This window comes from Chlorocebus sabaeus, chromosome 20, assembly GCF_047675955.1.
Source record: "Chlorocebus sabaeus isolate Y175 chromosome 20, mChlSab1.0.hap1, whole genome shotgun sequence".
Lineage (NCBI taxonomy): Eukaryota > Metazoa > Chordata > Mammalia > Primates > Cercopithecidae > Chlorocebus > Chlorocebus sabaeus.
In genome coordinates, this window is record NC_132923.1 from 14,241,534 (window position 1) to 14,257,295 (window position 15,762).

At 43.1% G+C, this 15,762-nt stretch overlaps 1 pseudogene; it reads right to left on the reverse strand.

Annotated features, from left to right (window-relative positions):
* Positions 1-662: 662 nt before the first annotated feature.
* LOC103247260 (NHP2-like protein 1 pseudogene) lies at positions 663-15,495 on the reverse strand (annotated as a pseudogene).
* Between the last annotated feature and the right edge of the window lie 267 nt (positions 15,496-15,762).

Sequence of the window (15,762 nt, forward strand, 5' to 3'; positions counted from 1 at the left end):
TCATATTTTTCTCTTTCTTTGCATAGTTTATAGTTTATATTGGAAACTGGAATTTTGTATAATATATTATGGAAACTCTGGTTACTGGTCTTTCTCCCCTCTCTCCCCACTAGGTCTTGTTTTCATTATTTGCTTGTTTACTTGTTCAGTGACTGGCTGGATTATTTTTGTAAAGTCTATCCTCCCCTATACTTCTGCTGTGTTAAGTCTTTGATGTTGCTTTTCAGAGGACACACATATGCCTAGTCACCTTGGGGTGACAATAATTTTGGCAGAGCTTATGTTGTCCTCTTTCCTGACTACATCCAGCTTTTAATGTAATTAACTACCTGCTGATTGTTCCATTGTTTCCAAAATACCCTAGAACATAAATTTCTCTACTGAGTAATTTAATAAAATTCAGACTTCTTTGAAGGAATAATTACTGAGGTCAGTGTTTGTGATTTGTTATTACCCAAAGAGGGTTCCTCCTGGCTCTTTCTTTTTCCTGTTGAGAGGATATATTAAATGATATTCAGGTAGAACAGTCTATTCTGGGGATGTTGGCCAACAATATGGGTAAATTCTGTAGTGATCTTATGTGGGTACTGTATCTCCTGAGTGCTCCCATAAATCTGCATAAAACTTAACTCATGTTACATCATAATTTCTTAGCCTCCCCACTAGTAGAATGTAAGTTTTTTGAGAGAAGAAAATATATCTTGTGTGCTTTTGTTTTCCTCAATGGACTGCTGAATGGACTGGATCAGCTGTGAGCTTTCTTTCATGGTGACAGAACAGGTGATGACAGACCTGGAGACCCCACAGGCCTGCCCCAGGGTCTACCTGGAGTGCACAAACATTCCAGGCAGGTCCAGCACATTCTTGTCTTCACACAGCAGTGGGAGGTGCAGAATGTTCTCTAGCGGCTCGGTGTCTGCAGCCACCAGAGTGAATTCACAGATAGCCCTGTTGAGGGTTTTGATGGCCTCATTGGCTCCTGTCTGAAGCTGCTTGTAGTTACATGACTGCTGAAGGAGGTCCGATGGTTTCACGGTGAGGTGGTGGACATCTGCCAGGGCATAGGCCTTCAGGTTTACATTGGCCTCATAGCTGCAGTTCCGGTGGCTCCACACTCCTCAGGGAGCACAGCAGACTTCAGAGCCTCTAGATCAGTTTTGACTGGTGCATCTGGCAGCCTTCGTGAGCATTGCGTGCAGGTTCACCTTTTGGGGAAAACTTTGGAAGACAAGAGGAATGAAAAATGTTTGCTGGTGGTTCCCCGTTGGTCTAGTGACTGGGATTCCATCCCTTCACTTCCACGGTATGAATTTGATTCCCGGTCAGGGAACATATGTTCCCTGCTTTTGGAAGATCTCCAAAAGCAGGAGATCTTCCCCCTTGTTACTGGAACTTGCAATGTGCCCCAAGGCCCAGAGCAGGAGAATTTCTGTAGCCTTTTGTGCTAGAAAACTCTGGTGAAGAAGGGGAGTTAATGGCGACCCTCTGCCTGTTTCTCATGCTCCCGACCGAAAACCTTGTTACCTACTCTTTTCTCCCTTGGGCACCCAAGCACTCCTGTTCTTTTCATATCTCCATTTCTCACACGTCAGTACTGACTTCAGAGGTCAACTAAGCAGCTTGCTCAAGGTTATACAGCCATGCATTGATCCACACCTGGGTGGGGCTCCTGCCCCATTTGCTGGGCTGCCATTACTGACAGAATGAGTTCTTCTTCTGGTAATGACTGCTTGCTGCTTTCAGAGTAACTCTCCCATAGATAAGGACTATAAACTAGAAAAATTTATTTCCAAAAAAAAAAAAAAGTGAATGTGCTGGAAGACTGAACAAAAGCAGGCAGACATGTGGAAGAACGGCATGCCGTGAGTTTTCCATTTGCAAACTTTCGGCAGACAGCTGTTAACTGAAAAACCGTACAATTTGTGAGGTTGCAGAGGAGACTTTATTTCTTATAAAGGGTTACAGCGTGTAAGGTGGTCCTCCTGACAGTCTGGGAAATGCAGGAAGCCCAGAAGCAGGCACTTGGAGGGAGGGAGGGGCAAGACAGGATCTAAGTTGAATGGGTTGGCCTAACATACATATTCAACAAGTTATAGCACGATTCATGAATATTTATGAAAGTGATCCTGATGCATGCTTATTCAACAAATATTCACGTAATATACAACCTTGTTCACCTTGTTATGGATACTTAGCATTTTAATGCATTACAGTTAGGCCCTATACACAAAGGTCTTTTCAGGACACAGAGGCACTCAAATGCACAGATACTGTAAAACTGACAGAACCAGTCCATGGGCGCTGGTCTTCTCATCAGAAGAAAGTTACTGAAATCAGTCTCTTGTCAGTCAAGGCTGTAGTTATGGCTTGTGGAACAGCGGAGTTCAGTATCTGGTGAGGGGTGAGCAGCAAGTGCTTCAACACTCCCTATTCTCAAGGCCAGTGCTTGTTTAGCTGCTAGAGAAAAAACCTTGTGGCAGTTAGAACATAGTTTATTCTTTGTATGTAGCGGGTATGTGGGTTAACCCTTGCCTGGCATGGTCCTGGGTCCTATTTATAATTTGGTGTCTTATTGCCATAAAGAGTCCATTCTGTCAGCGTTACGATCTCTGTGATAACATTAATATTGGTCAGTTTTGTCTAAACTGCAAAAGGCTGGGAATATAATGAGGCTTGTCTGGCCTGCTCTTCCTTCTTGGCCTGGGACTCAGTTTTGAAGGTTTGCCTAGGGTCTCGTTGGCCAACAGGGGTCCATTTAGTCAGTTGGGGGACTTAGGATTTTATTTTTAGTTTATAGAACAAACTTTGCTCTATCTTACTTGGGTTAGCTAAATTACAATACAAAACCAAACTGTCTTGCTAGATTAAAGGAACAGAGGACAAAGTTTTAGACAATCACAGCAGCTGGAACATCAAGGGGTTAGGTGGAATCTCAGAAAAGAAACAGCACAGTAGGATGACTACAACTAACAGCAGTATATTGTACATTTCAAAGGAGCTAAGAAGAGAGAATTTGAAATGTTCCCAACACAAAGAAATGATTAAAATTTTTGAGATGATGGATATCCTAAACATCCTGATTTGATGATTACACATTGTAGGCATGTATCAAAATATCATATGTACTCCCATAAACATGTATAATTATTTTGTATCAGTTAGAACATAAAACAAAATAATAATAAGCAAAGAGGGCAGGAGATAACTTTTAGAGGTGGTAAATAGCTTTGTTTGTTTGTGTTTTGTTTTGTTTTGTTTTGAGATGGAGTCTTCCTTTGCTGCCCAGGCTGGAGTGCAGTGGTGTAATCTTGGCTCACTGCAAACTCCATCTCCCAGGTTCAAGTGATTCTCATGTCTCAGCCTCCTGAGTAGTTGAAATTACATGTGTGCACCACCATGCTGACCAATTTTTGTATTTTTGGTAGGGATGGTGTTTCACCATGTTGGGCAGGGTGGTATCAAACTCCTGACCTCAAGTGATCCACCAGCCTGGTCCTCCCAAAGTGCTGGGATTATAAGTGTGAGCCACTGTGCCCAGCTGAATAGTTTTATTGTATACATTGTGGTGATGATTTAATGGGTCTATATTTATTTCCAAATTCAGCAAATTGTGTTCATTACATATATACAGCTTTTAGTATATGAAGCATACATCACTAAATTAAAGAAAATGTAGTTATTATAATTGTCCTGTGATGAATAGATGCCAAATAGAGACAAATACAAAATCTAAAAAAATACAGAATATTTGTTGATAAATAGATTTGTTCAAGAATATTCATGCACAGTAGCCTTCTTCATAATAGTCCAAACTAGAAATAACCAAATTGTCCATCAACTGTGGTGTATTCACATGTTGGAATAACACTCACCAGTAACACCCAAGTAAACTAGATACATATAATAATATGGATACATTTCAAAGACATGAATAAAAACCCATAACACAAAAAGTGAATTTATGTGAATTTCAAGAATAGAGCAACATAATCTATGGTGATAAACATCAGAATGGTGATTAACTAAATGGAGAAGGGTAGGATTGCCTGGAAAGGCACTCTATGGAACTTTTAAATTTTTTTATTTTTTTAATTTGAAAAATTTTTTTTTTATAGAGATGGGGTCTTGCCGTGTTGCCCAGGCTGGTCTCAAACTCCTGGGCTCAGTTAATCTTTCCACCTCAGCCTGCCAAGTGCTGGGATTACAAGCATGAGCTACCGCGCCTGGCATCTACAGAGCTTTTTGGGATGATGGAAATTTTTTATAACTTGATCTGTGTGATGATTTCATATGTAAATATTTAATAACCTGTCTAGTTAATATGTTTGAATTTTACGCTATGTGAATTACATTTCAAAAGTTAGCTCTTTAGCGTAAACATGGTGGGTGGAGGATGGAAGATGGAGACAAGCCAGTGTAGACCAGGGAAAGGAGTTTGGATTTTATTTTAAACTCACTAAAAGCTCATTTTCATTCCCCCGACCTCGCCAAAAATCCCTGCTAATATCTCAACCAGAAGAACAGTCATGACTACACAATTTCATTAGTGGAAACTACAGACAAGTCTCCTTGAGAAGAGATATTTCACCTTGTGGGGTGGTTCAACACATGCCCAGACGTGAGGCACCTCCGAAGTTCCCAGTGACCTAGTCCAGGAGTGTTTTTGATGGTCCTGGCTGTATCACGCTGGCAAATTAGTGGTAAGCCTTGTTCTCTAGCCACAAATAAGACTTGCAGCCATTGTGAGGACCAGTAAAAACCAGTTATGACCACACCACTGCATCAGTGGAAGCTACCAACCTGGCAGATCGAAAGGTGGCATTTTACCCTTTGGGATATTTTCTGCTCAATGGTGAGACATAGGGCATGTCCCGGGCCCTAGGAGTGTGCAAGGTGGGGTCTCCTTCTTTTTGGCTGACTGCACTGCATTGCAGGAGTCAGTGGCAAACCCTGCTAAAGGACTCAGCCAGTGCGGAGGTTGAAAGCAAACCAAAAGACAGCTCAGTTTCTACCCAAAAAAATGCCATACACTGCCATTTTGGATTGGAACCGAGGTTCTCATTCACAACGCCAAGTGCCACTCTACCACCATGGCACACCATGAACTTGCTGGCAGATGCTGAGTTTTCTTTAATACTTTCAATGTAAAAATATTCACAATATTTTGTTCTTGCATTGCTTACTTTCTGACAGGTTGAGTGGTAAGAAGCACAAACTCCTATTCCCGTTCTTTCCAAAAATGTTTAGTTTGATCAGAATGCAGGATATTGAACAAGATAACTAGCTTATCCACTTCAAAAACTTAGCAGCAAAAACAAAGAAATGGAGGGACAGTTCTAGGTAACTAAAGTGCAATTGAACTTTACTTGGAACCTGGGGAAGCAACATCAGTACCACAAGTCACTTGTCTCTCTCTCTCGCTTAAATAAACACTATATATACATATACACATATATATATTACATATATATATAAAATATATAATACACAAACACACATGCGCACACACACACACACACACACACACAGAGTTTAATCGAAGAAAAATTCCTGAATCAGAAAGCTCCAGAACCAGAATAGGTCCAGTGCTACCATGTGGTAGAAGGAGATTTATGGATAGAAAAGGGAAAGTGACTTATGGAAAACAGAAGTGAGGTGCAAAAAGAATCGGACTGGCTACAACTCTGAGTTTGTCTTATCTGAACCCAGTTTGAACAGTTGACCACCTTTGATTGGCTAAAACTCAGTCATTGGCACAAGAGTAGGTTACAGGTTGTTTATACATCCAGTTAGGTTACAGTTCACCACATATGGAGAAACCTTTAAAATATGGATAGAGGCAGCTTCCAGATAATGATATGTATATATCTTTAAGATATTTATACATATAAGTATCATTAAATTAGGACATTTATGCATATGTAATGTGCATGTGTGTTATATATACACATACACACATGCACACACTATATATGCATAAATATCTATATACATGCATACATATGTGTATAGGTGTGACATTTTCTAAACAATTAGAAAATTTTTACCTGGACTATATATTAGTATATTATTGAATTAATGTTAATATCCTTAGGTTTGATAATTGAATTGTATTATAATTATATAGGATAACATCCTTAATTTCATGAAATAGATGCTGAACCATTTAGGGATGAAGTTTTTTTGGTCTGCATTTACTATGAAATATGAATGTGTGTGTAGGTGTGTGTAGACAGAGCAAAAAGGTAAAGGAATGTTAATTGTTGAACTTGGGTGAACAGTGCACAGGTGTTCTTTTTTTATTTTTCAACTTTTCTGTAGGTTTGAAATCTTTCAAAGTAAACAATTGTGGAGGAAAATGTAAAACATGGGAGACTGTGAAGAGCTGGCTGAGTTCTAGGCTAAAATTTGGCTCTCTCTGGGTCTTGGCCTTGCAGGAGGGGGTGACAGATCTCAGTACCTCTCACTGCTAGAAGAAAGTGTAGGTTACCCGTCTGGTGGACAAACCTATCTAAAGGATCCCCTCCTGTTACCCAGGATATGGGTGAAATGTCTTCTTAGTCTTTCTCACATGAATCAGCCTTCTAGCCTGGAAGTCTGGTAGGTAAGTTTGAGGCTAATTTGTATGTTTCAAAGCTTCTGAAGAAGATGTCCCACTTTTACATTGGATTGCAAAAGACAAGTCAATGTGTGTGAAGAATTTATTTACAGAAAAAGAAATCTAAAGGACAGTAAGTTATTTGAAACCTAACAGTCCCATTGGGGTATATTGTTTTTACCTGTTGGTCGTTCAGAAATCCCAAGAGTGGGAATTTGGCCTATGCAGGAAGATTTTTCCAGATCATGAGTAAACAGCAAACTTTCAAGATCTTTCTTTGGCAGAGATTCTACTGAGGCAGGAAAGTGGCAGGACTTATTTTCCAGTTGTGGCCGTTTGATCAGAGCAGGATCTGTTCCAAACAGGCTGCAGTGAAGAAACTGACCAAAACCAGCAGATGGAGACAAAAGCTACCTCTAGTTGCCCTCACTGCTCATTAGCATAAAAACACTCATCAGTACCATGACAGTTTATAAATGCCATGTCAACATGCCATGGCAATGGCCAGGAAGTTACCTTATAGGTTCTGGAAACTCCTCATCCCTTTTCCACAAAGTTCTGAATAACCCACCTTCTAATTAGCATCTAATTAAAAGCGGGTATAAATACAGCTAGCTAGCAGCCCACACACTGCCCATGAGTTAGCCCTGCTCCACAAGAAGCAGTACCAGTTTAACAAAAGTTGCTTTCTTTCACTGCGGGGTTGCCCTTGAATTCTTACCTGGGCAAAGCCAAGAACTCTGCTGGGCTAAGCCCCAGTTTTGGGGTTGTCCTGTCTTGCATCATCTGGTGACCACCAAGACAAGACAAGACAAGCTGGGATGGAACATGACACGACACAGGACAGGACAGAGTCAAGAACTGTTTAAGGCAGGACACTTGGTTGTGAAAAGCCCCTTACTGTGTTGACCCTGAGATGCCAGAGTGACATTGTTCGGTGGCCCCCAACTTGGCCTTTGGGTTCACCATTGGCTACCCCCTGGAGTTTCAGCATTTGGTGTGGGGACCCTCATTGGCTGATATTTGGGTACTCTGGGTTTTTGGCATTTCATTGTGGGTGAGAGTTCCACTGTCACTGTTGGCCTCCCCCTGGATGCTCTGGGGTTTTCAGCATTGACATTCCCTATAGGATTGTGGATTAGAGCCCCTCCCCTGGGGAAGTGTTGATGTCATCTTCTCTGCCCTTAAATTAAAAGATTACAGTTTTCCATAATAGCCAGTTGTGGCTTCCTTTGTGACCTTGCTCAAGCTCATATTGAACTCTTGGTCATAGGGACCAGGGGTTCCTGGACCCTGACCCAAGTGACAACTACCCATAGTGGCAGACAAGCAGCAGCCACTCAAACATTTTGCCCAAATATTTTTCTTCAGTGTCTGTGACTGCTGGATAGATCTCTGGCAGCTCAGCAGACAACATTGTTCACGCCTTCCCTTCTTCCCTTTCATGATTGCCTTGTTTCTTTTAACCCCTCTTTGCCCAAACTAAAACACTTTCTTCACTCTCTGGGGAATTCAGACCCATCATTTTACTTCCCATTCCTATTTCATAATCTACTTTCATAATGCTTTGCTACCTGTACTTACATCTTCTCTGCAGGAGGTGGGAATTTGAGGGGAAAAGTAATTGAGGTTTTACTAGACTTAGAAAAACTTCTGGGTGTAGTAGAGATCCTTGTTAGACATGGGGACATCGGCGAGCATCCCAAAGGACTCCCCACTAGCGTGTCTTTAAGGCAATTGGAGCAAATTCAAATCAGATGGCTCAAAGAAAAAGAAACACATTTTCTTGGGAGAACAAGAAATTTGGCCTGAAACTGGTTCTTTACATTATAATACTATTTTACAATTGGACTTATTCAGTAAAAAGGAAGGAAAATGGGAAGAAGTTCCTTATGTACAGGCTTTTATGGCCCCCTACCAGGATTCTGACTTAAGAGCCAACTGCAGGATGTGTCTGGCTCATGTTACTTCCAGGAACCAGAAACTGCGTGGGATATCCTCGATGCTCCCTTCCTAGCGGCAACCCCTGGAAGGCCCATGCCCTCCCCAGGGTCTTCTCAGTCCCCCATTTCTGAGAGGGGTCCTGCCAGTTCTCCACTGTGGGATTCCACCCCAATGTCATCAGGAACCCCTCCCTTTTATTCAGCTAGCTCCAGCCTATATACTCCACTGCCCAAGGAAGTAAGCCCAACCAGTACCACCAGGAGTGGAGCTCTGTATCAGCCCCTGAAATAGAATCTGTGTCCATTGCAGGAGGTAGCTAGCAGAGATAGAGGAACAATCAGAATATATGTGCCATTTCCTGTGTCCAAATTGACTTCATTGAAGAAGAAATTTGGTTGGTTTTTGAAGGATCCAGGGAAGTTTATAGAGCAGTTTGTTAGGTTGATCATGTCCTTCGATTTAACTTGGCACTATTTGCGAATATTATTATCCACTTGCTGTACTATAGAGGAGAAGCAAAGGATTCTGGGTACTATCTGGTGAATATACAGAGACAGTAGTTGCTCATATCCAAGGCCATGTCATTTATGTAGGAGGAGATGGAGTTCCACATAGAGACCCTCAGTGGGATTACCAGAAGGGTTCCCAAGAATTTGAACATAGAAATCACATGCTAACTTGTTTAGTAGACGGTATGAAAAGGTGTGTGATTAAGCCAGTTAGTTATGACAAGGAGAGAGAAGTAACTCAGTGGAAGGATGAAAATCCCATTCAGTTTTAGGGCTGCTTGGTTGAGGCACTCAGGAAATACACTAATGTAGACCCAGGCACCCGGGAAGGGTGGGCTCTTCCGGGCATGCATTTTATTACTCAATCTACCCTTGACATTAGGAGGAAGTTACAAAAGGCAGGAATGGGACACCAAACTCCATGAGCCAACTCTTAAACATGGCCTTTGGATTTTACAACATAGGGACAGGGCAGAGGAAGAGGAGAAAATCAAAAGAAATTGCCAAAAAGTGCAATTTTTAGCAGCTGCTTTTAGTTTCCTACTGCTTTTGAACTGCCCATCCTGGGAAAGTGTTGCAAGAGTGGCTTTGGGATGCCCAGACAAAAGCCAGCTTGCCAGCCCCTGGGCCGGAATCAGCGTGCTTTCAGTAAGCAAGAGGGCCACTGGAGGAAAGACTGCCTCAGGCTCCAGAGGGAGTCTGAGCTCCCCGGACCCCTAATGGCTGAGAGAACAGAGGACTGACAGGGTCCAGGGTTCCCTGCAGCTTCCACCAGACACCTTACCATCTCTACAGAAGACCGTCAGGTAACTCTTGACATGGCGGGTAAAAACACTGAGTTATTGGACATGGGAGCCACCTTCTCAGTTCTAATCTAGTCCTTGGGGCTACTGTATTCCCACTGCTGTACTGTAGTGAGGACTGATGACCATCTAAAAGCTAGGAGATTCACCCATTCCTTTAGTTGCAGTGTGGGGAACCATATGTTTTCCCACAGATTTTTGCTTATTCTTGAGTGCCGTATTCCTTTACTGGGAAGAGACTCACTTTCCCAATAACAGGCTGCAGTTCAATTTGGAGCACCTCAAGAGAAGGCCACAGGCTGGAAGGGACACTTTTCCTAGCTCTAAGTTCACGTCTTAACACAGATAAAGAAAAGACGTTCCTTCCACCACATATTACTTCTCAAGTAGACCCGTCTGCTCGTTACATGGAAGTTCCTGGAAGAACTGTAAGTGTACTCCCAGTCCAGGATATTTTGAAATGCAATGTTAATTATCTATGGGAAAGACAGTATCTTTTTAGGTGTGGCGGCTCATGCCTGTAATCTCAGCACTTTGGGAGGCCAAGGCGGGCATATCACTTGAAGCCAGGAGTTTGAGACCAGCCTGGCCAACAAGGCAAAACCCCACCTCTACTAAAAACACAAAAATTAGCTAGGTGTGGTGGCACACATCTGCAATCCCAAATACTCAGAAGGCTGTGGCAGGAGAATTGCTTGAACCTGGAAGGCAGAGGTTGCAGTGAGCCTCGCGTCACTGCACTCCAGCCTGCGTGGCAGAGCAAGACTCTGTCTCAAAAAAAAAAAAGAAAAAATAAAAGGCAAAAACCAAAAAAATCCAGTATCCTTTTAGATCTTAGGCTCTAAGGGGCATCCATCCCCTGATAATGAAGTATGGATTATTATGATCCTGTTAGTCCCAATGTAACACCCCTGTTTTTCCTGTTAATAAGTCAAATGGGGAATACAGATTTGTTCAGGATCTTAGGGCAGTTAATGAGGCAGTAGTTCCAGTCACCCCATAGTTCCTAATCCTTACCCAATAATAACTCAAGTCCCTGAAGATGCTGGTTGGTTCATAGTATTCATTTTAAGAGATGTTTTTTTTTACATACCTTTACACCTAGACTCCCAATACATTTTTGCATTTGAATGGACTAATCCAGACACTCATGCTGCATCTCATCTTACCTGGACTGTCCTGTCCCCAAGGTTTTAGGACAATCCCCATCTGTTTGGCAATGCATTGGCAAAAGAGGTAAGGGAACTGCAGTTAATGAATGGATCCCCCTTACAGTATGTTTATGACCTATTAATTTCCAGCCCTACTAGGGGAAGACTCTGATAAAAGTACAATTCAAGTCCTTAATTTTGAAGCAAAACAAGGGTATCAGGTGTCCCCCCCAAAGGCCCAATTTCTGTCCACATGGTCACATATTCGGGACACATGCTTACTCCTGGGACCAGGATCTTGGCCCAGGGATGAAAAGAGATCATCCTGGCACTCCAGGTCCCTCAAATTAAGAAGCCTTTTTGAGAACAGCTGGATTCTGCTGGGTTTGGATTTCCAGGTTTGGGCTCATAGCAAAACCACTCTATGAACCTCCAAAAGGGAGTGGTCACAAGCCTTTGAATTGGAGTGGAACCTGTCAACCGGCTTTTTTTTTTTTTTTTTTTTTTTTTGAGACGGAGTCTCTGTTTCCCAGGCAGGAGTGCAGTGGCGCGATCTCGGCTCACTGTAAGCTCCGCCTCCTGGGTTCACACCGTTCTCCTGCCTCAGTCTCTCCTGTAGCTGGGACTACAGGAGACCGCCACCACACCTGGCTAATTTTTTTGCATTTTTAGTAGAGACGGGGTTTCACCGTGTTAACCAGGATGGTCTGGATCTCCTGACCTGGTGATCCGCCCATCTCAGCGTCCCAAAGTGCTGGGATTACAGGCGTGAGCCACCGCGCCCGGCCTCAACAGGCATTCTTAATCTTAAAAGAAAAGCTAGGGACAGTCCCTGCTTTGGGACTCTCGCACTTAGAAAAACCTTTCACCCTCTGTGTGGATGGAAAACAAGGGACTGCTTTGGATGTTCTAACTCGAAGACTCAGGAATTACCTTGGACTAGTGGCTTATTTCTCTAAACAACTAGACTAGGTGGCACCTGGGTGACCAGGAAGCTTGAGATCTGTGGCTACCATCACTCTGTTGGTAGAGGAAGCCAGTAAGTTTAACTTGGGACAATTAGATGCCGTACCAACCCCCGCCCCACACCACCCCATGAAGTACAGTACAGAGGGTCTTAGAAGCAAAAGTACACCATGGCTACCAGGGGGCCAGTTACTGAAATGTCAGGCCCTTCTGCTTGACACCCTAGATGTTACCCTTAAAGTATGCTGATTTTTAAACCCTGCTACTCTGTTGCTGGACCTCATGTCCCAAGAAACAGATCAACTCATCGACACCTGCGTGGAAACCATGGAAGAGTGGCCAACTCTAGAAGGAAGAGTGGTCAACTCTAGAAGGCCCAACCTTGAAGACAAGCCCTTGTCTAACCCCAAAGTTGAGTGGTTTAGAGATGGAAATAGCTTTATTCATGAAGAAGTAAGAGAGGAAGTTTAGCTAACAAGAAGTCATTGAGGCCAAGGGTTTTCCTTCTCAGACTTCTGCTCAAAAAGCAGAATTAGCTGCTCTAATTAGGGCCTTCCAACTATGAAAAGACTTAAGGCTGGGTGTGGTGGCTTATGCCTGTAATCCTAGCGCTTTGGCAGACCGCAGTGGGTGGATCATCTGAGGTCAGCAGTTCGAGATCAGCCTGGCCAACATGGCAAAACCCCGTCACTACTAAAAATACAAAAATTAGCCAGGTGTGGTGGTGGGCGCTTGTAATCCCAGCTACTCAGGCGGCTGGGGCATGAGAATTGCTTGAACCTGAGAGGCAGAGTTTGCAGTGAGCTGAGATCATGCCACTGCACTCCAGCCTGGGCGACAGAGCAAGATTATTCCAAAAAAAAGAAAAAAAAAATCAAGAGTCAGTGTGTTTACTGACTCTAAATATGGGTTCCTGGTGCTCCATGCTCTTGCAGCCATACGGAAGGAAAGGGGACTATCAAGAGCCAAGCGATCCCCCATACAACTTTACTCAGATCTTGGAACATTTAGATGCTGTCCAACTCCCAAAGAAATAGCAAGTATTCACTGCAGGGGACACCCGAAGGGAGACACTTTTATTATTAGAGGAAAGTCCCTGGTGGAAAGAGCAGCTAAGGCCACAGCTAAGGAAACCCTGATATTTCAGGCTGCTGCGCTACTACCAGGTACTCCATCCATGTCAGTGGCACCATACTATACCCCTAAGGAAATTAAAAGGACCGAGTAAAAGGCTTCCAGTGAGACCTCTCTGGATGGCTGCTAGAATATAACAAACTCTATTCCTGAGGCTGAGAAATGGGAAATAATTAAACGTTTTCATGATTCCTCACATTTGGGACAGGATTCTCCCTTCAAATTAGTTTCCTAAATATTCTTGGGGGAGGGACTGTTCCAAACTATAAAAAGGGTTACCACTCAGGAAGCCACCCCATATACCTGATCCCTGCTTAAACCTGTACAACACCAAGGAACATACCATGGTGAAGACTGCCAGACAGATTGAACCCAGATGCCACCTTACAGGGGACGACAATATTTGCTAGTATTTATAGACACTTTCACCAGGTGGATAGAAGCTTTCCCCACAAGGACAGGAAAAGTACTGGAAGTGTCTAAATCCTTACTTAAAGAAATCATCCCAAGATTTGGATTACCAAAAGGTTTGCAAGGTGATAACTGACCTCCCTTCCCAGCTAAGGTGACCCTCCTATCTTCACTCCTCATGGAGATCTCAATCTTCAGATAACATAGAAAACCAATCATGACATTAGCAAAACTCTTTCAGGGGACCTCAGAGGTCTGAGTTTCTCTGCTACTTATAGCCCTTTTGCATGTGAGGATGGCTCCAAAGGGAACTTTAAAGCTTAGTCCATTTGAAATGACTTATGGAAGGCCCTTTTTAACTTTAGACCTTCTATTTGATGAAGAGACACATAGATTATCACTTAGGCCAGGTTCAAAAGGCCCTTCAACCATATGGAAATGAAATGTAACCTCCTCCCACAAGGATAAGGATTAACTCCCCCATTTGACCTGGAGAATTAGTCAAACTTCGAAGTTAATTTTGTTTGTTTGTTTGTTTGTTTTGAGATGGTGTCTTGCTCTGCCACCCAGGCTGGAGTGTAATGGCTCTATCTCAGCTCACTGCAACCTCTACCTTCTGGATTCAAGTAAACCTCCTGCCTCAGCCTCCTGGGCAGCTGGGATTACAGGCATGCACCACCATGCCCGGCTGTTTTTTTTGGTTTTTTTTTTGGTATTTTTAGTAGAGATGAGGTTTCACCATGTTGCCCAGGCTGGTCTTGAACTCCTAACCTCGTGATCTGCCCGCCTTGGCCTCCCAAAGTGCTGGGATTACAGGCATGCACCACCGTGCCCAGCCTCAAAGTTTCTTACAAGTCCTCACAGATGCCAGAGGAAGATGTCATGACTCACACTTGCAAACTCCCAGAAGACTTAAAGCTATTGTTTCGCAAATGCACAGATAAGTATTAATAACATGATGCTGTGGATGAGCATGAAAGTTTTTCTCTTACTCCTAATTATGATGTTTTCTATCTTACCGCTTTGCCCTGGTGATGGAATTCAATAAAGGAATCTCTACCAGCAGGCACTTAGTTTTTGCCCTTCCTAGGACCTTTAACAGATATCTTGTTATTACTAATCTTTGGTCCTTGCTTGTTTAACCTCCTTGTAAAGTTTGTGTCTTCTAGATTACAATAATTCCATGTAAAGATGATGCTGGCACAAGGCTTCCAACCCATCCCCTCTTCTGACCCAGAAAATAAAGACATCCTGCCTTTGGGCCTTTTAGAACAGGTATCCAGAGAGTTGACCTCTCCACTGCTAGGCGGGGTCTATGCCCATAACATCAACAGGAAGCAGTTACAGAAGATGAACCTCCACCCTTCTGCAAGCCCCTTAAGATTAAGGAGGAGTATAGAATCTCTGATGGGGAAATGAGGTAGGAGACCAGTAGGACTTATTTTCCAGTCACCACCCCATTGAACAGAGCAGGATCTGGTCAAAACAGGGCGCAGTGAAGAAGCCTCTGGAACCAGCAGATAATAATGAAAGTGACCTCTAGTTGCCCTCACTGCTTATGAGCATAAAGACACTACCACTGGGACATGGCCAGTTTACAAATGTCATGGCAACACACCTTGGCAATGGCCTGAAAGTTACTTTATATGGTTCTGGAAACTCCCTGCCCCTTTTCCAGAAAGTTCTGAATAACCTACCTCTTAATTGGCATGTAATTAAAAGTGAGTCTAAATACAACTAGCAGCCCACAGGCACCAACTCTGGACACACTGCCTGTGGATTAGCCCTGCTCTGCAAGAAGCAGCACCAGTTCAATAAAAGTTGCTTTCTCTCACCAGCGACTTGCCCTTGAATTCTTTCCTTGGCAAAGCCACGGAAACTACAGTCTGGAAGAATTTTCCCAGGTTATGAACCAGTTTTGGGGCTCGCCTGCCCTGCGTCACTACCACTGTTTCCTTGGGTTTCCCAGGAATGTACATGTGTGACACTGCTGCCCTGCTTATAGATCTGTTTCCTTGCAAGGAAACAGGAATATCTTGCCTGCAGCTTCCAGAGTTGGAGATACATGTAGTTTCACTACTGAGTGCTAACATTTACTTTTGGAATCAAGTGATGCATTCAGACTGGTTGCTATCATTTTGTGGTATACATGTAGTGAACACATTCGTGACTGAGTTTCCTGCTTTTAGCTGGAGCAAGAAAGTTTAATAATTGTGATTTGTACAAAAAAATCATAGGCAAGAGAA